Genomic DNA, 19,290 nt, shown 5'->3' on the forward strand with positions numbered 1-19,290 from the left:
TATTCCTCTTCCTCTTCACCCCTTCATATCACAGTCTTCCATCTTACCATATATCCTCTTCTGCCCATTGCTTGTTCAAAGGCCTAAAACAGTGTATGCCCAGTTCCTTACCAACAAGATGACTTTCTCTCTTTCCTGCTTATCAGTGGCCAATTTCTCCCAGTCAGGGAAGACAAATATTTTGCATGGCCTTAAACCAACACAAAAGCCATCCTCTCCGGTGCCACAAAGTCAGAGCATTTTGTGTTGTTGTTGTTCCCCCTCACCCACCCCAATCCTACCCCACCTCCATTTTTATTTTTGGTCAGCTTTGTCTCCTCGCCATCCTCCTGACCCACTCGCTCCTGTGACTGCTCTGAAAATAAGAACTGTCAAGAGAGGCTGCCATTTTGGACACGAGGAGGTGGGTGAAAACTTCCATCCTTGAGGTTGGGTGGTTTTTTCTCTCTCTCTTGATTTTTTTTTTCCTTTCTGGCAGGTGGTTGATGGAAACCACATGACGGTTCAGCCCCTGAAGTCATTTTCGTCTGTGTGTGTGTGTGCGCCGGCGCGCTCGCGCGCGCGTGGTGAGCTCTGTACCTCATTGAAACCAGCTTGCCTACAAGGGAAGTCAACCCCTCTCAATTCCCTCCAGTAGAGTACAGCCTCCTCCAGCCCTGTGAAGGGCTTGACACATACAGCTCCGGTCTGCTGGCAGAAAAACCCCGGAGTCGAGGAACAGACCAAAGAAAGAAAGAAAGAAAGAAAGAAAGAAAGAAAGAAAGGAATTTAAAGGCAGTAGGAGGAACAAGCTGGTTGGAGAAGAAAGTCTGTCCCAGGTTGTGAAAGCCAGGACCACGTTCTGACCCAAAGGTACATTTTCTGTTCCCCCTTTTCATTCTGCTTTTCCCTCCCTTCACTGCGTTTTGCAGAAGTATTTTCCCCCCTTTTCCACATGGACTATCCTTGTGGTGGATGGGTTACATTCAATGTACCACACAGGGATCTCAGCCATGGGAGTGGAACCCAGGGATTTAGACTTTCTAGTCCCCTTGCTCTTGCTAAACTTTACTTCCAGTGCCCCCTTGCTCTAATACTAGAATGTATGCCCCCCCTCCCTTACTTATAATGCATTACATCCCATTCTCTTCTGGGAATATGTTCTGATCCCCCACTGTCTGCAACTTAATTCTCTCCCACTGCTCTCACTGTTGAAGACCACTCCCCTTAGAAGCCCTCACTTCCAATAATTTATACTGCTTGTTATTTCCAGAGCTGGGGAATGGAACCCAGGCGTCTTGGATAGCCCCCCACCCCCACCCCCACCCCCACTCCCACTTACCACTGGAGACCATTCTCTTCCCTGAAAACAAGGAAGTCTTGACCACTCTCCCTCTCATCTATAATGCGCGCGTGTGTGTGTATGTGTGTATGTATTGTGGTGGAATGGTTACATGCGGCTGTCGCTTCCCTAAATTCTGCTCCCCCTCTCTACAAACCGATGAGAATCGGGCTGTTAACAGCTTGCTCTTAAACTCCCTTGTTCTCAAGTTTCCGTTTGTTACTTTCATCTGCTTGGCAGCTGCCTAGCACTCTAAGAAGAACAAGACAGGACTTCTTGGTTTTCTTTTTTTTTCTCGTTCCCTGGAACAATCCTTAGGGTTTCCAGGCTGTGGCTGTTGGCTTTATTCTCCTTGGAAGGGAACTTTATAGACGTATATCAGGCTGGGGCCATATTCTGACCTCAGCCACAGCCATTAAAGCCAAAAGTGATTCTTGCTTCATTACCATGTTTCCCAAACTTTTTGGAGGGATTGTTCAATATCATTATGAGTTCTCCATATGACATGAGACAAGATGGGACAGCTACCCCAAGGGCTGGATGTTTGTGTGCCTTTAAGGGTGGTGGAGTGAACTACAAGATGGGTCTGAGCCAGGGGGCCTGATCCACTAGGGAGCTCTCTTGCACAAAGCTCCATTGATATGAAAGGTGGCGACTCAAGAGTCCAATAGTGGGTTGTGCCGCATATTGGACTTTCTGTCTCAGATACCAAAATGTCTTAAGCCAGCCCTGCAATAGGCCACATTGTCCCTGGATAGATATTTGCCAAGGCAAATGTAAATGTGTGAATTGGCTTGGTGATTACAGATAATTCCCATGATCACAGCAAATGGAAAAATGGCAATTGCAGCCAACGTCCTATGTGTGTCCACCAATGTCCATGCCAGTACGTGCCCAAGGAAACTGCTTGTGTGCAAGATGTAAAACAGATCAGGTTGTATCCAATATCAGCCTAACTTAGTTCCATTAATTTCAATAGGTCTACTTTAAGTAGGACTAACATTGGATACAAACCATCATGTGCACCATTCCTTTCTAAAGGGGCTTCCCAATAGGGTTTGTTCTTGGTCTTACCCCACTCTCCTCAAGTCCTTTTTCCATCTCAGGGCTATGTGCACTTCTCTCCCCTGCCCCCTACATCCCCAATTAAAAACTTTGTTAGGATCAAAATGACATTTGAAATGGGAAGGAAGCTGAATTCCACAGGTTATTTCTGTGCTCCCATGGAATTGTGCTATGCACACAGACCCCACTCGTTGTCCCCTCAACATCCACTTGGCGCCATACAAGGAGATGGTCGTACCAAGAGCCCTGCTGCTGGTTCATTGAGTCCAGCACCCTGTGACCAGCCAGATGCCTCGGGAAGGCCACAAGTAGAGCAGAAAGTTAACTTCTCTCCCCTGAGGTTTGTCCCCGGGCTGCATCTGGACATGGAGGTTTCACAGCTCTGACAGCTAATGGCCACTGAGAGACCCATGCCCTCCACGTATGCGCCTGTTCCCCTTGTGAAACCATCTAAGTCATCATCACATCTTGTGGGAGGAAATTTCTTAAGTGAATCATGGGTTTTGCAAAAAAAGTACTTTGATTTTGTTTTGTCTGTTCTGAGCCAGCTGCCTATCCACTGTAGTCGTGTCCCTTCACCCAGTATTGCTCCTTTTCTTTCCTGTCCCGAGCCACGAGATGCTTCATCTTTCCAGTAGCTTCAGGAAAGATTCTTAGAAACATTTCTTTCTCCCGTTACTCCTCCTATTACTCCTGCGGTTGATGATGGGACTTCACATCTTTCCCATATAGTTAGGGATAGAATCTGGAGACATGTACCCCTGTCCCATCACTCTTCCCAATCTGCCAATCCCCGAGAAGCCCTTTGTCCCGTGTTAGATTAGTTCTGGGGCCCCTGAAATCTGTGCATGTGGTCTGCTAGTCCAGCACTGCATTTTTTGATCCAAATACGGCTGTGAGTTATGGATGGAGTACGGCACTCCGCTGCCTCGCATTTGTCCAAAGTGAGCATGAAACATGAGCAGACCAGACTGGAAGAGTTTTTCATTCATAGCCAGCATAAATGTTTGCAAACCAGGATGGCAAATCCAGCAACTTCTCCAGGAGCATCCTATTCCCACCCTTGGAAGCAATTATATGGGGAGGCCCCAAGGGGGATAGGAAACCACAACAGCTGCCAGTTTAAGCAAAGCCTCCTCAATCCTTTTAAAGGATCATGCAAAAGAAATTATGCTAAATGCAAAAAAGAAATGAGAGAGAGAGAAAGCAAGAGAGAGATGGGATTATCAAAGATTTAGGTAGAAGGAGAGGCATCCAGCTATAAGGCAATTGATGTGGGAGGGTTGGTGGCTGTTATGGAGAATGGCAGAGCAGAGTTTTACAAGGGTGCCATGATGAGGCCGGTTGTTCAAAGGGAATAGGAAGCAGGGGTCCTGAGTTCTGTCTCCATCTCTGAAAGAGGAGGTCCAGCAGGCTTGGGCAGGGAGGGCTGGGAGAAAAACATACACATGCCCACAAAGTCTACATCCGTGTGCCAGCCCCTCTCTGCTTTCAGGCGGTGTGGTTTCCTTGGCACGCTGGCTGCTGAGCTGGCAGGCATGGCCCACTGCCTGCCACAGAATCACCGACTTAGCTCTACACAGCCACAGAGGCCAAAGCCGCATGGGCTCCACCCAGCCACAGCGCGTGGCATTCAGGCCCCCCTCCCTGTCTCTCAGAATTGAGTTTAGTGCTTGTTAATCTGGCACTGTGTTGGCCAAAGCTTGGTCTGGGCACCCTCCCCCCCTCCCTTCGTCACACTGAAAGCCAAAATGGCTGGATTCATTATTGTCACAACTCTCAAACTGACCAGTCAAGATAACTAGGGCCTCACCAACCACTGCACTATGATGGGATCCACAGTCCTGTAGGAAACCTGATGTTTGAACCCTTTTTCCCCTCCTTGTGCCGGAGGCCAATCTGTCTGCCTTAATCTGACCCGCCTTGATTGCACTGGCTCTCAGGATTCAAATGTTCTTCCTCCAATGCATCAGTGACCCTGACCTTCTTATACCATGCATGGAGCCAAAGAGCCCCTCTGAAGTACTATCCATGGAGGATGAAAGATATCTGGCCACTAAAGAGTTCCTACTTCCATGTGTGTGTGATGACATAATTGTATTTTATAATTTTATGATTTCTAGGGCTCCTAAAATCTGCAACTAACACTAAGCATTTATATCATGCTTTAGGAAATTCAAAGGATTTAACATATATTGCCTTGCAACTTTCACAACAACCCTCTAAGGTAGGTTAATACTGCTATCCCCATATTGTACTTGGGGGTGGGGGGGTGGCTAAGCCTGAGTGGTAATGGTAGAGGCCAGAGCTGAACCAAAGAATTCCTGGCTCACAACTCAGTCTCATAGTCAGCAGTACGCTTCAACAACAATGATGCTGAAGCTTGTTGATGCCTCTGATGTTGACATTCACCCCTGTGTTTGGCAGGAGGCTGCTTTAATTGTACAGGTTTCATTACAGTGCAATCCTATACATGTCTACTCAAAAGTAAGCCCCACCGAGTACAGGTACGTATGCACAGGATTGCACCCTGTTGCCTCCCAGAACAGGGGGCAGCCAACTTGTTCAGCATCAAGGAGCTCAGCAGAAAGGTAGCAGGAGATGCAGCATTGCAGATAATTTGTTTATCTGATGCATGCATTGTAAATTAATTATGCATATCATTGTCGTTATATGCTATCAAGGTAGAATCTAATTTATTCATCACATTTATATTCCACCTTTCCACCAAGGAGTGTGAGGCAGGTTAGGGTGAGGGATAGCAAGAGGCCAAGGGGTAGCTGGTGAGTGTCACAGCGGAGCAGGAAGCAGAACCTGAATCTCTCCAGTCCAGGTCCATTGCGAGGGAAGATTGGTAGCTGCAGGCGAGCTGCCATTGAAGGGAAGCATGTTGGCCATTATTGGTGTTTTCACAGTGGAAACCCTGGTAAGTGTCTAAGGAACTGCATAGTTCCCTGTTTTTCAAAAACATAGGAAGCTGCCTTATAGCCGGTCAGACTACTGGCCCATCTGGTCCAGTATGGCCTGCTCTGGCTGGCAGTAGCAATCCCAGGTCTCTGGTGGAGGTCTCTCCCATCATCCAGGAATCGAACCCTGAACCTTCTACTTGCAAAGCATGTGCTCTACCACTGAGTTTTGGTCCAGTTCTGCCCCCCCCCCACACACACTACACCACACTAGTTCTTGAAGCTAACAGTGTGTTGCATTTCTTCTGCTATATTACCCTGAAATGGTTATCTTCGGGTGAGCAATTGGATTCCTCTCTTGAAACAAAACCTTGATTCAGGAGATCTGAAAGAGCAAAGTTAACGTGGGTTTATTTCTTAGTAGCTGCTTCGCAGGCTGACCCCTAGCTATTTCACCATCACAGCCTTCATTTCGAGCTGTGAAGGTTAGAAATCTGCAAGAGCCTGTTGTACATAGAACTACTCAGAACTGATCTCGGGCTGTAGGGGGCTGCATGTTACTCGCTCGCAGACCTACGTTGCACAGAGTCCTCCCACTGGCTTTTCTCTTAAAAATACATTTTGGTCCCTAAATGGACACTTGGTAGGAGCAGGAGCCAAGTTGTTTGAAGTCAGGATTGGCTGAGAGGCAAAAGTAAGGACTCAAGCGTTGACAGCTGACAACTGATAGAGGAGGTGCAGTTTGGTGAGCTGGCGCACAGATGACTGAGACTAGTCCCCTATGGTCTATTCATGAAAAGCAAAAACTAGGCCAGTCCCAATGGCTGCCTCAGGGGAAGAAGCTGTAGAAGAGGGGTCCGTAGCATGGTGCGTTGCAGCGATGTTTAGAGGAACTGTAAGAGCAGTGGTGTAGCTGAGCCAGAGCTCACCCGGAAGCAGCGCCAGCATTTCTTTATTAGCAGGGACAGTGACATCATCTGCCACCCCCCACCCCGACTTTCCTGTTCCCTCTGAGCTTAGCTGCAATCCTCACATTAAGACAATTCCCAATATATTGTTCTGTTGTAATGTAAAGTATTTTGGGGTGGGTTGATCTTGAATGGGCAATGAAGACCCATTAGCTTTGCAAAAGACCTGCTAGCAGATGAAAACTGGTTTGTTGATGCGAATCAACACAGCTGCCTGCAGTTCTGGATTCTCCGTGGGGATGTGGCTATGAGGACTGTCATGATGAGCTCCTGCACTTTACAATTTACCACGGCACGACTGTGTAAGAGTACCAGGATATGAGCATGATCAGGGCTGAGGCAAGATTTTTTGTTGCGGGAAATCCAAATGTAACCCACTCTACACTGTCACTAATTAACATGAGGACACAATCCACAAAGAACTACTTCTGAGCAAGTCACATGGGAATTGCAAAAGAGCACTGATAGGGTTGCTATAGTAGAACTTCCAGTTCCAGATGAGTTGTGCTCTGTGGGTTAGGGTCTCTTTAGCCCAGCCTTCCCCAACCAGGTGCCCTCCATTTTGGACTTCAACACCCATCAATCCCAGCCAGCATGGCTAATGGTCAGGAATGCTGGGAGCTGTAATCCAAAATATCTGGAGGGCACCAGGTTGAGAAAGGCTGCTTTAGCTCAAGCTGAAATAAATGTCAGTGAGGATTAGGATTTTTCTACATGAGGCTTTTAACTCGCCACTTTGCTGAGGCTTCTGTTTCCGGATTCTTTGTGGAATTAAAATTGGCTCTGTTATAGGTGTTTTTTTTTTCTGGGGGTTTTCTTTCTCTGTCTTTCTATATGTTCCATTACACAAGCACTAGGTGGCACTGCGGTATAGTAGAATTGTGGAAATACATGGAGGGTTTCATGGTTCAGCTTAGGATATACCAGACTATCTTTGTTAGAAAAAACCCCCCCACACACACACACTAAAATGGTTGCAAAGGACAGGAGAGGCCCTGGGGGAGGAGGATGTTGTGTAAAGGACCTGCAAACTACCTTGACTGAGGAATCACAAGTGCACCATAAATGCCTCGTATAGAAAGACTCAGAGGTGTTTCCACATAGGCAGCTCCTAGCACTACCAATCAAAAGACACTGTGCAGCTATTCTGGCTTTCTCTCCTCAGTGGATTTTCTGTGGGAAGAAAAAAAATGGAAGAAGTGGTGGGAAAACATTGCTAACTGTGTGAATGGCATCTCGTCTAGTGTGACCCTTCACAGAATGAGGAATGAAAACTGATAAGGAAAGCAAAACTGGAAGGAAGAGGTGGTTTTAAAAAAATATATATTGTAAGGTGATTATAGATCACACCTTCCAAAGAGGTAGAATTGGCAAGTCTGGTTGCCACAGGGTTACCAACTTTTCAAACAGTTCCTGCTCCTGTACTTTTACATGCACTAGCTAGCACCAACCGTATCCAAACCTGGGGGTGCTTCCAGCCAGAGAGGGCCTCCTAGCACTACTAATCAAAAGGCATTGTGCATCTATTACCATTTTCCTCCTTAAGAGATTTTTTCTGGTAAGAAAAAAGACAGGGGAAGTGGTGAGAAAACGCAAGAGGGGCACAAATGAAAGACATCTTTGCCTGGACCCCCAGTAAAATTCCCGGTTTGAGTCAGCGCGACTGTAGGATAAAAGCCTTGTCAGGAAGCACCCTGACTATCTATAGATATAAGAAAAGGTTTGGAGTACCACACACAGCCTGAATGGGCATTAAACTTAAATCTCCCAGTGGATACAATTCTCTAGAGTGGCCTTCCCCAACATGGTGCCCTCCAGATGTTTTGGACAGCCCTGGTCAATATAGCCAATGGTCAGGAATCCTGGGAGTTGTGGTCCTAAACATCTGGAGGGTACCAACTTGGGAAAGGCTGCTCTAGAGACAAATAGGGAGTTGTAGCACTAGACATGGCTGCTCTCCTATGATAAAACCCTGTTGTTAGGACTAAGTAGTAGACAGCTGTCAGAGCCATGGGAAACACTTGAGCCAGGGCAATCTTGTTGCTACTCAGACAAGGCCCTAACCGAAATAGGAAGCCTTTTATAGTCCAAAAGTGAGCCTGGATCCGTCCGCAGTCAGAATACTTCACCAAGGTGTCCAGATGTTCCAAGGTGCAGTTGTGCTAGTTCACCACAAGGGGCAGCTACCTAGAGAACTACAGGTTTCTGGTACTAACCCAGCGGCTCTTGATATCTTCTATATATAGTGCCAACTAGTGCAGTTTAATATCGGAAGTGCCTTGAGGCGCAATCCTATGCATGTTTAGATAGAAAACACGCATAGAATTGCACCTTTAAGGACTGCAGTCGGACTTTAACTCCTTGGTGTGAAATCCACATTACTGTTGTAAAAGAAGGAGGAACGGCTAGCCTTGCTATGATAGCCTTGCTATGAAATAGGCTAGGAGTTTTAATTGTAGGAGGTGAGTGCTGGAGAGGGTGATCACACAGTCAGAAAAAGAAGGTGGAGGGAACCCTGGGAGAAAACCCAACGACTTCTGACAGTAGCTATAGCTGCAGAAAATAACCATAAGCAGCAGGGTGTTTTTTTGTTTTTTGTTTTGGTTCTTTTAATACATACTTTTTACTAGCCTGCTGCAAAAGGATTATAAAGATGGTGCAAGAGGTATCCCAGGGGAGGCTGTTCTACAATATGGAAGATTTGAAGCAACACTCATTGGGCTCAGTCCTAAAGCCTGTTTTTAATGCTAGGAATTAGCCCCAAGACATGTGACGTAACAATAAAGAAGAATGGATCGTTGATCATGTACAGAGTGCCTTTCCTTCAATTTCTGGGTACTCATAGCCAGTGATTAATTTCCAAAAAGGTATGAAGCCTCTAGCCTGCTCAGAACTAGTCCCCCTGATATGATAATCCTGCTCTTAATCCCAGGGGAATTAACATTAACATACATAATTTGAGAGGTAGAAGCACATTTGCCATGTGTTGTTCAAATGTACCTTCTTCTTGACAGGGAAACCAGGACTTTACATTTGCAGAAGCCAGCCATGCACTGCACTGATTGGCTGAAACCTGTAATGTCATGAAACCACTTCCCCCAAGCCCTTTCCTGGAGCACTGTGGTATTGTTTGAATAGGGGCCTTGGGTTCCAGGTTCAAATCCTCACTCAGCCATGAATATCACTAGATGACCTTAGACAGGTCACTCTCTCAGTCTAATCTACCTCACAGGGTTGTTTTGAAGATAAAATGGTGTGTGTGTGCGGGCGGGGGAGGGGGGAGACCCATGTATGCTGCCTTGAGCTCCTTGAAGGAAAGGCAGGATATAAATGGAATACATAAAACACATTTCAGGCTGAGTTCTGGCATTGAAGGTCTGGGGAACAAGCCGTGGTTCACATTAAGCCCTGACCCTAGAGCAGAGCACCATGCTTCCGGAATCATTAAACTGCTGGAGGACGTGATAGCCAGATGGCTTTGATTTGCAGCATCAATCATTTTATAATTTTGTTTGGATTTGCAGCCTACCACATCCTGGTGGCTCGAGATGGTTAACAAAAGCATACCTCCCAACAAAACTGAATAAAATCCCAACCACGTTAAAATGCCTTCAAAGATCTATCATCTGCCAGCATAAACATGAGCCTCAAAAGCCCACCTGAAGAGGTAGGCCTTATAAGTCTTCCGAAAGGTGTTCAGGCTTGGATTCTGTGATTTGTGGAAATGCAAGTTGGGCATATTTCCTTACATTGCATAACTAAAATGAGTAGTACTGTTGTGCAGCTCCCCTTCATTTTAAGATCGCTTTTGTAGGAGAATTTCCCAGCACATTGTGCTCCATGTTAATTAGCAGGAGAGGGGTGGTGCCATTGAATTTTCTGTATCATCAAGCACCCAAATGTCTAGGGTCAGCCCAGCAATGTACCCTGCCTCTTCTAGCTTGCCCCAGTATCTACACACGCGCGCACACACACACACACCCTAAGCCATCCATTGGACAGTCCTACTTGTGTTTTGTCTCTGCCTAGTGCTGCACGAGCGAACCCAGATGCCAGGGAGGGAAGAGTTTTCCACAAGCCCAGCGTCTGCTCCAAAACTGGAACAGAGAACTGGGTGTGACCCTGCCTGTAATCACAAACACTTGGATCCTAGGATATAAAGGCTGCTATTGTGGGCTCTGGGGGGGCTGTGGGTTTGGAAGGGATGTGGAGCGCTTCAACAGAGATGCTAGCCTCCTGTAATTGTTGGCTGCGGCCTATGTGGAGAGCTGCTCTTTTACTGGAAGCAACTCTTCTCTTACAAGGAAAGACATCTTTCATATCCTGGGTTGCCCCAAGGGAGACTATCTGCTGGGTCGAATGGCCACCTTTTTTTCCTGGCCTTCCTCCTGTGTCTACAACAGCAACCTGACATTAAAAAAAGCTGCAGAATGATGGAAGAATGCTTTAGTTCTGGGATCTCCACCAATGTGCCCATGGACATCTCTCCTGGCACTCCTGGACCCACCTGATTTTTATTTTATTTCTTAAGATTTTAAAAGATTTCTTTTAATTGGGAGGCTGGGATACTGCAAAATGAAGTGCTGCTCTCCACTGCCATCTTCATTTGGGTTCAAAAGAATAGTTTTTTTGTTTTGGAACTCTGCCTTATTAGGTTCCTGGCCAAGTTACTTTTTATTCTTTTTATTTTTTTTAAGTTTCACTAGTTTCCCTTCTGGGAAATAAGTGTTTTGTGACCACCACGGCAGCCATTTTATGAATGAGCAAGCCCCCTCCGGCAGCCATTTTTTGAGATCACCCACACCATTCTCTCAAAATTCTCACTAACTCAAAAAGGTTGGGGATCCCTGCTTTAGCTGCTTGCTTTCTTCATGAAAGGCTGCTATTAAAGGCACAGGAGTCATGTGGGCAGTAAAAACAGGTGAAAGAAAGAAGGAAACCTCCAGGCGCACGAGGAAATATTTTATTGAGCCCAACCTGTTTCAAACAAAGGTCTTCCTCGGGGCACTGTTAAGCACAACCAACTTCATTCTTAATCTCTTCACACTGTTGCAAAATAACCAGCGTGTGTATGTGTGTGAGGATTTGTTTTTCTAATGTCCTCTGAGCTGCCTCACATATTTTGGGGGGGAAGTGGGATATTAATTAATTAAATGGAACAACATGAGCAGAGAGACGGCCCAAGACATTTTAGTGCCTGAGGCAGAAAACTCAAAGGATGCCATTCCTACACTCACAGGAGAAAAATAGAAAAAGAAAAGAAAGAATGAACTAATAGTTGGCTCCTTTTTGATGCCACTTGAAAACTGCCATTTGTAGCAGCTACCTCATTCTGCTCATGGTCAAGCTGTACCTTTTCTGTGTGTCTTGCATGCAATTCAAGTTGATCCAGACTGACACCAGTAGAACAACCCATAATGTAAGCTGACTCACCCCACTCATGGTAAATTTGTAGCTGGAAGGGATTAAAAAACTATTTGGTCAAACTTCATATCTTACGGTCACTCCATAGAGGAGGGGTGTTGAACTGCTTTCAGTGGAGGGCCAAATTCCATTCCAGAGAAGCTCTTGGCGCCCTGCATTCCAGTGGTGGGCAGAGCCGAAGACAAAAATACCAGCATATTTACCTTAAAGCTCTTTACTGCCAGTAACCAAGACTGAAGAGAAGGATTTGAATGTTTTAGAATGGGGGAAAAGGCTGCACAAAGCCGAGAAACCACCAAATGATTGGTGGCTGGGGGAAAGCATGTGGTGCCAGGGAAGGAGGCGGGGGTATCTGGAGACCCCTGGAGGTTCTGCATCCCAGCTAGAGAGAGAAAGAGAGTGTGCATGTGCATGCGTGTACATGCCTAAGATGTTTGAAGTGTATGCATTTTAAAAAGTGTGCAATGTGTATTTTATTTGTTTGTGTTATTTGGGCCCTTCCCTTATTTGCTGCTCCCTAGGCAAAGTGCATTGGCGGGGGCAGGTGGGCCCTTCATGGTCTCAGACCTCCGTACCTGTCAGACCCAACCAACCACTAGTACTAGAGATCTGGAAACCCTGGAGGGAGGGGAGATAGCAACAGCCTAAGGGAGGGGTGGAGAATCTCCGTCCCATGGGCCAAATCTGATCTGCATGGGGACCCAATCTGGCCCTCCAGGGTTCTCCAGAAGGCCATGTCCCCTTCGCTGGCCCCATCCCCTTTCCCCCAACTGCCAATCATCTGCCGATTGTTTAGTGGTTTCCCAGCTTTAGCAGTTTTTTCCCAGTCTAAAAGGTTGAAATGTCTTTCATAAGTCTTAGTTGTTGCTGCTGGCTTTAAGATAAAATGTATTTTGGCCCTGCCCCTCTTGCCTTTGTTCCCACCCCCTTTTGCCTTTGGCCTAGCCTTCGTGACCCCATGGACCATAGCATGCCAGGCCTTCCTGTCCTGCGCTCTCTCCCGGAGCGTGCTCAAGTCCATATTCATTGCATCAGTGATGCTATCTAGCCATCTCATCTTCTGCCGTCCCCTTCTCCTTTTGCCTTCAGTCCTTCCCAGCATCAGGATCTTTTCCAGAGAGTTTTCTCTTCGCATTAGGTGGCCAAAATATTTGCGCTTCAGCTTCAGTATCTGTCCTTCCAATGAGCACTCAGGGTTGATTTCCTTTAGGATTGACTGATTTGACCTCCTTGCAGTCCAGGGGACTCGTAAGAGTCTTCTCCAGCACCACGGTTCGAAAGCATCAATTCTTCGGCGCTCAGCCTTCCTTATAGTCCAGCTCTCAACAACAACAACAAACCAATGGAATGCAATCCCTGGCAGCTTTTCCAAAATTGACTTTGGCCCTGTTCCCCAGCCCTGTGCTAAGGGGGAAAAATATTTTGGCCTTTAGCACGCAAGTTCTGCTCACCCCTCTCTGAAATCTCTGTTGATCCCAAAAAGGGCCAATGTAATTTCAGACCCACTAGGTCTTTAGGTCATAATGGATTTCATACCATGTAATGGGAATTTTCTGCAAAAGATTATTATGATTCATTATTTCAGTGAATCATGATGGGAAAATTAGAAATGGTGGGCAGTTTCAAAAGGCAGTTTGCTCACTACTACTGATTGTAGTGGTTTGTCCATGGTTTCTTGTGATGCTTGAAAGCAGCCAGTATGTTGAAAAATAAAAATGTAAAGCCACAAACTATAATGGGGAAATAATTCTCACAACATATGTATGTGAGCTGGAAGTGGTAGTGTTAATTTTCTATGTGCTGTGAATTTATTTTATTTTAATGAAGTAGCATTCAGTCATGTGAGCTTCTACCTGCAGCCTGAAGTGGGACAGACCAGCTTAATCTTCCACACAGGGTTGTTATGAAGATATATGGGGAATGACCCTGGGCAGCATCCAACTGTGTCATTCTGTTAGAGCAGATGGCATTGTGCTAGCGGAAACTAGGTTCTGAACTATGCATAAGAGAAGAATCCAACTAAAGGTACGTTTGCGCACGCACAGTTGTGCAAGCGCTTGTGCATTATGCATCTGTAGCCCATTCTGCAACTTGCTGTGCAACTCATTGTGCATAACTCTTCTGCAGTGCACTGTGCAACCAGTTACACAACTGTGTGCGCAACCAGTTGTGCAACAGAAAGATTCAGCAGAGTTCTGCTATCGCTATTTGAGTTTGTGGAATGACACTGTTGGATACTGCTCTATGCCTACCAGCCTTTTCCCCACCTGGTGCCTTCCAGATGTTTTGGACTACAACCCCAAGCATCCCTAACCATTGCCCATGCTGGCAGGGGCTGATGGGCATTGAAGTCCAAAACATCTGGAGGGTGCCAGGTTGGGGAAAGGCTGATGTATATGGTCTTGAGCTCCTGGGAGGAGAAGGTGGGGTATAAATGCAATTTATATAAATAAACTCAAAATTATGCCAGACTCTCCTCTTCATCCACCATATTCTGCCAGTCAGGCTCCACTGCCCTGCCCCCACCCGAGGGATATTTCTTTAAAGCAAAAGTTGGCAACCTATGGCCAGCCAGTGTAGCTTTTATATTCATACTGCAAACCAAGCACACACATTAAGTCTCCTAATGTGGAAATGCCCTCAGCCCAAACTTGAATTAAGAGGCAGATTTCAGTCAGGGCTGCTGCTGCTGCTGCTCTGCCAACCAAAGCCCAGTATCAATGGAATATTGCCTGGTGGTTTTTCATTTTCCAATCCGTTGGCTTTCAAATCCTGCTTGGAAGTGGTCAAGGGAAGAGGAGGAGGGGAAGCTTTTTAACCCCTGCAGTGGAGAGGGATGCAGCTGGAGCATGGGATGTGACTCAGGCATTTGCAGAAAGAGCCCCAAGAGCAAAGGGCCAAACAGAAATGGAAGTAACCAGACTCCCACTGGCATGAGGAAATCCAGAGCTACTCATGGAGGGCAATGTGGTCAGGACCAGGTTATGATCTCATCATCTCCCTTGGGTGTAAATCCAGAACCGACCAGGGGCTATAGTGGGTGGGTCAGATTCTGATCTCAGCATTTTTTGCTCATTGGGATTTTGGAATATTAAAAGTCATAGGAAGTGTTACATTTTTGCACATCCATCCAGACAATCTTAGAAGCTTCCCTGCTTTTCCGTTGTGTTATGCTCTGTGTCACTGATAAGACTGATTAAGCTAGATTAATTGCCTTTAAATACCCTTTTATCGCTAATCACTGATCAGAAATTACAACAAAAGGAGCAGTTGGGCCTGATAGGTGACACCCCCACCCCCAGAGGGCTGCATCTGGAGGTTTCCCATCCCAGAGCTAGAGAAAGCCTTTAAATTATACTGTTTTTTATTCAGGGTACAACATAGCTCTCCTGGCTAGGGGGGTGTCTCCATGAGCGATTTACTCTGAGCTGACTGCGTTTGGAGGTCATTAGGGATATATGACGTTGTGGCCATCCAGCAGCCACCCTGGAGCTTATCAGGGAAAAATCGGATTTCCTGAGACTGCTTAAAGTCCGATTCTTTTCCTTAGGTTGGGTTCTCCCCGGTATAGTTGCTGTTTGCCCCAACCCCCGCATTTACCTTGGGTATGTTAGCCCTTCCCAGGGGTGTGCCTTTCACTGTGACCCCGGTAAAGGGATATTTCCTGTGTGTTTCCCATCCCCACAAACCAATTTGTGTCTGCTTAGAAGTAACTCCCACTGTGGTCAATGAGGCTTCTCCCCTGAATGCCCACATCAGAACTTACAGAGCTCCCCCTCAATTGAAATGGCACAGTTTAAAGCCCAGTTCCCTAAGTGCTGTGAAGCTTGAGGCTCCCATTCTCCCTTTGTTTGGTTTATTGACTTAGGAAATAACTACTTCATAGCTTCATCATAGAGATCCTGTGCAGCATCTTGCAGGCTGGTTTCCCATCTTTGTTTTTACTGCTCTCTTTCTCACAACAAACCCATTGCTGTCTCCTCAAAAGTAACTCCCATTGTGGTGAATGCAGCTTGCCCTCTGAATGCCCACATCAGAATTACAGAGATCTCCCTGAATTGAATACAGAGTTTAAAGCCTGTTTGGTTTATTGCCTTAGGTAGTAACTACTTCACACCTTCCTTGTAGAGATCCTACGATTAGAAAGGGGGCTGGTTTCCCATCTCTGTGCCCCCCCCCTTTCCCAGCACAAGCATATGTGTGTCTACTCGGAAGTAACTCCCATTTTGCTGAATGAGGCTTGGGCTCATCTTATAAATGCGCACAAGGGGAAGTAACTACTTTGCACCTTCCTTACGGAGCCTGGATTGGGTGGGGGAGCCTCCCTTATTGGTTGAGTGGCCCCTGCCATTCAGATGATGCTCACTTCAACTCTCCCCCCACCTGGAAGCAAGTCATGTGAAGCCACTTAGAACGGTGTGATGTACACCCTCGTGGATCCCTGCCTGGACCAAAAACGACTCCTATAAAAATGCGGGTGAGCCACTCCTCCCATCTCCTTCCATTGTCATGGAGACAGGGCCTAGGACTGCCTGGAACAGTCCTGTGAGGCATGATATAGTGCCCTTCTGAAAGGGAGAGTGTGGTTCCCTGACATCTCCCCTTTCAGACAAATTCTTAGGGTCGGACTAGACAAGATGTGGGCAGCCATGGGTCTGCCCCATTTCTGTAAAAAGTGGCGTGGGGGGGGCTACTCTTACTCTTTATTAAAAATGGCACATAGGTGAGGAGAGCTGCTGATCTCTCCCTCACCTTACCGTGCCACACTCCTGTCACTGGAGGCACTTTTCTCCTAGTCCTGATACCAAAAGTGAGCCAGGCTGGGGAGAAAGATGCCTGACATGATGGAGCATCAAGAGGAAGGGAGGGGAGGAAGTTCCACTCCCCTTGCCCCTTTGGCCCTTTTGATGTAAAATAACACACCCCTGCTATAGACATGAATGGACAGACATGTAAGCAATAGATGTGGCCCTTAAAGATATTGCCCATAATTAGGAAAACTACTACTACATTATAAACAAAAGCACAGAAGTATGTATCCATGTTGATATTGTTCAGTTAGGTTCTGCAGAGCTCTGTATACACTGGTTGATCTACACAGCCTGCTCCGAGTCTGCATTGCTTAGTGTCGTAAAGACTAATGTTGCAGTCTCCTCTGGCTGCTCTGGACACTGGACTATTCTGGTGTATTATCTGGAGTCTGTTTCCGCATTCATTTCCTCTTCTGGAATAAGATGAAGGTGGCTTCAATGGTGTCTTAGTGACTGGCCATCTGACGGTGGAGCAAGCTCTGTAGTTACAAGTGCCATTTCTCTCCTCACTTATACCATGTGTGTGCAAGTTATGGTTGTAAGGGTGCTTCTGGACAAGGCATTTATTGTGCTATTGCTGGCCTCATTCACAGAATTGTATAGGGGGTCCACGCACTGTCATCTTTCATTTGTAACCCTCCCATGTTTTCCCACTGCTTCTTCCACCTTTTGTCTTACCACAGAACATCCATTAAGGAGAAAAAGTTGGAATAGCTGCACAATGCCTTCTGATTGGTAGCATCAGGAACCCTCTGTCTGGGAGCACCCAACTTTCAGCAGTTGCAATATTTGTGTTACCCACTGTCATAGTGTAGTTTTTGCTTATTTTTGTCCAGTCTTTTATATAATAATGAGCTAACACCCCATTTCACCATCTTTTTCACAAATTACAAAGTGGGGAGGTCACAGAGGAGGTGAAGACAGGGGTGAAGTGTTCACCTGACGTACTGCCAGCTCCATTTGGTCTTAGCTCTGCTCCTGGGTGCCATTTTTTAAGGTGCCATCATGGAGCCTTAGAGTGAAGGCAGGAGCAGGCAGTAACACTTCCTGTCCTCGCTCCGGTATCTTCCAAGTAGGAAGGAAACAGGAAGTATTGAAGAAATGGTACCCAGCAATAATGGGGAGTGTGATTGCTGCTGCCACCCAAACTTTACAAACAAGAAGCTGTGAAAAAAGTGGGAGGGATACAATTTCATTAAACTCCTCCCTGCACCCCAGCTACTGCCCCAAATCTCCCAGGTTCAAGCTAAAAACATTTCCCAGAGAACTTTCAGATCAGTTATGCATCCAAATTCTTTCTGTCTTTTTTGAACAAGATCCACTCAGTTTGGAAACCAAGTTCTCAGTTTCCTATTCAGTATTTAGAAAGTGATTCGTTCAGTTGTAGTCCGCAACAAAATTGACATAATAAACATGACTGACTAAAACGGCCAAGATAAAATTGACCAGATTCACAGTCAGGCAGCCCAAAATATTAATTGATCTAAAATACACACAGGATGATAGGTATCCGTAAAAAAAAAAAAAAATCACTTTGATAAAATCAAAATAGCCACTTTCTCAACAACCTCTTGATTGCTATTTGAAACAGAAAATCTTTTTTTTTGCAAATTGGACCAAATTTCCCACTTCTTCAAAAGTCTGGGGAAGGATCTATTCATCTCCTTCTCAATTATAGGACAATGAAGTAATATATTAAATTCTCAATTTCCACTGTTTCACAATCACAGTTCTGCTGATTGTGTGGAATGCTATGAAAGCCCATCTAAAACAGCAGGTGGAATTAAATGAAATCTCAAGAGGGTATAAGCATTTCCTGAAATAATTTTAAATAATTTTCTGTGTTGATACTTAATCATGTTGTATCGGGGAGAAATCCTAACTGAATCCATAGATGATAAATTGTAGTAACTATACACTTCCTTCAGTCTGTTCTTAAATTCTAGTTTGGCAACAGATCTGTTGACTCTATAAAATGTTCTGGAGAAGCTCTAAAAATTGATTGTCCAAACCAGTTTCTGATGTAAAGTATGAAATCTGGGATTTAAATTGAATCTATACGGGATTCAATTTGCTTAGTGCTCCTGGTCCAAGACATTTTGCTGCCTTAAGCGGAACAGCAAATGGTGCCTCCCCCCGCCCCCCACTCCCATGCTGTGGCACACAATTTAAAATCTCTCGCTGCACCATTCAAAAATCAATTCCTGCCTCCAACTATCCCCTAAATCTTGCCTTCTGAATCTGCTTTCTTCACTTTGTTACATAGTTGTTTGGCTGAATTTGCTCAGCCAAATGAGAGTTTGGCTAACAGACATGAGTTTGAGCCAGAAACTATCAAAGGTACAATTGGGCTTTTATTTCTGACAGAAGAATAAGAGTTTCAACTTTCAATCCTAAGGGGAAAAAAACTCTGAAAAATGTAATTTAAGGACACCTAATATCAGTGACAATATTTATACTGGAGACAATTAAAGTTGGCTGTGCATAAAGCTGGCATTGAAGCTGAGAATGTAGTTTTGACTCTGAAGATGTTTAGAATGGGTAATAGGACCAGCGTTCTGTCGTATTGCCCTCCAAAATGCCAGAACCCCTGCTGAGATCTATGCGCAGGACATTGCTTTGTCTAGAGGAGCATGCAATCCTGTGAGCCTCCATCAGCAGTCTGAAGTGCTACAGACGACTAAACGTGTTGCTTATAGTTGCACTGTTGTTTGGTTTGGATTTCTACTGTTAACAGCAAGTACAGTGGGACATTGATCAGGATTGGGACATGGAGAGATGGGCTCTAACCCTTT

General features: G+C 45.7%; 1 protein-coding gene across 2 annotated transcripts in view; it reads left to right on the forward strand.

Moving 5' to 3' along the window:
* Window positions 1–632: 632 nt before the first annotated feature.
* The window catches only part of BGN (biglycan), a 49,145-nt gene continuing 30,487 nt past the window's right edge, over window positions 633–19,290 (forward strand). The window contains exons 1-2 of one of the 2 annotated variants that reach the window (XM_084836018.1): window positions 633–852; window positions 4,558–4,613. The gene's annotated coding sequence lies outside the window, so the exon portion shown is untranslated. The remainder of the gene's footprint in view (window positions 853–4,557; window positions 4,614–19,290) is intronic. The other variant, XM_084836019.1, reaches the window with a different exon arrangement.

This window comes from Heloderma suspectum, chromosome 2 (genome assembly GCF_057233095.1).
Source record: "Heloderma suspectum isolate Gila_16-S chromosome 2, 16-S_ref, whole genome shotgun sequence".
NCBI classification, from domain to species: domain Eukaryota; kingdom Metazoa; phylum Chordata; class Lepidosauria; order Squamata; family Helodermatidae; genus Heloderma; species Heloderma suspectum.